The sequence below is a fragment of the Oxyura jamaicensis genome, chromosome 1 (genome assembly GCF_011077185.1).
Source record: "Oxyura jamaicensis isolate SHBP4307 breed ruddy duck chromosome 1, BPBGC_Ojam_1.0, whole genome shotgun sequence".
In the NCBI taxonomy this organism is placed as follows: domain Eukaryota; kingdom Metazoa; phylum Chordata; class Aves; order Anseriformes; family Anatidae; genus Oxyura; species Oxyura jamaicensis.
The window spans coordinates 69,868,830-69,870,413 of record NC_048893.1 but is presented as its reverse complement, the minus strand read 5'-3'; the positions used below and the strand labels follow the sequence as shown (position 1 = coordinate 69,870,413).

The 1,584-nt window shown below is 41.3% G+C and overlaps 1 protein-coding gene across 1 annotated transcript in view; it reads left to right on the top strand.

The window, feature by feature from the left end:
• The first annotated feature begins 665 nt into the window (after positions 1 to 665).
• BCL2L14 (BCL2 like 14) overlaps positions 666 to 1,584 on the top strand; it is a 15,701-nt gene continuing 14,782 nt past the window's right edge. The window contains exon 1 of the mRNA XM_035315357.1: positions 666 to 781. The gene's annotated coding sequence lies outside the window, so the exon portion shown is untranslated. The remainder of the gene's footprint in view (positions 782 to 1,584) is intronic.

Here is a 1,584-nt window from a genome sequence, read left to right as displayed (position 1 = left end):
ATTGGTGCCTTACATGATGGGTCTTTTATTTTCCCTCCTACCCTTCTTTGGTGTAAGGTGCCATTTGCTAGACTTCATTCAGAAAAAGCTCCTTTAGGTAGAACAAGACTTCCAATCTCTCAGAACAGTTCTTTCCTTTTTATTTTCCCTCCTGAAAACAGCTAGCTTCTGTCACCAGAGATCGCAAGCTCCTTCCAATTTTTGAGGGGCTTCTTATACTTTTGGCCCAGCTTGTAGAGTAAAAATCAATCACTACAGGCACTCTGGAAGGCAGTGGGAGCAATGGTTTTATTTTTAAATGTCCTTTTGCAGACTGGAAATCAAAAGTTACAGATACTGCTTCTTTTACCCTCCTCTTAGTATTGGAGAAAGCATATTGTGCATTGGGGTACGATATGTTTAAAAAGAAAATGAAAACTGACTTTTTTCAGTGTGCAGAATGACAGATTGTTAATAATCCTTAACACATAGGATTTACATCTGCTATTACTGCTCAGAGGTCAGTTGGCCCTGGTAAAGAAGGAAGGAAATGGAAAGCTTCAGCGAACATGAACAGCTTCTATAAACCTGTAAAGTCAAAGTGAACTCCAAGTCACTATGCCCCAGAAATGCAAAATTTGGTTGTTCATATTGCTGTTTCAATGAGCAAATTCTTCACTTTGCAGGAAAGTCAGCAGATAGGCATGTTCCTTACAACATTTGGAGACTAAGGCACATCCCTGAAGAGACATCTTCCCTATCAGGAAGGAGTCTGTACCCACTGAAACTCTCTCCTCCACAGGTAAATCACAGAATTAAGAATGGTTGAGGTGGGAAGGGCCCTCTGGAGGCTGTCTGGCCCAGTCCATGCTCCAGCAGGGCCACCCAGAGCAGGCTGCCCAGGACCATGTCCTTGTGGCTTCTGAAGATCTCCACGGAGGAGACTCCACAACCTCTCTGAGCAACCTCTGTCACCCACACGACACAGAAGGGCTCCTGATGTTCAGAGGGAACCTCCTGTTTTCCAGTTTGTGCCCACTGCCTCTTGTCCCCCGGCACGGGGCACTACTGAAATGAGACTGGATTCAAGAGTTCACCCTCTCGGGCTGTGGGATGGGGCTCTTTCCCATTCATCCAATCCCTCCTAGCTTGCAGCTTCATCTACAAGCTTATTTTGAAAATGGAATATCACCGGCATGGTGAAAAACCCTCTTAAAATGGACTTGTATATTAATATGTAGTTATTTTTACAGGTAAGTAAATCACCATTTTGGACCATAGTAGTACAATAGCTACAGAAGCAAAGTAGCGAAGTCCATGAGCGTCAATACAGTGTCCCTTGTTGCAACAACCTTAACTATCTTATCTAATTAATGTTTAATGTGATTTCGGGAAAAAAATAGTCAACAGCATATGAAAAAACGTAGAATAGTATATGGCTATTTATAGAAGAAGAGGTACAACTGATTTCAAAACATTTTAAAAACCTTCTTCTGGATCAAAATGGTTATTTGGTTCAACCTGTACCATGACAAAAAAAAAAAAAAAGGTTTTGAAGGGAAAAAGAAAAAAAGAAAGAAAGAAAGAAAGAAAGAAAGAAAGAAA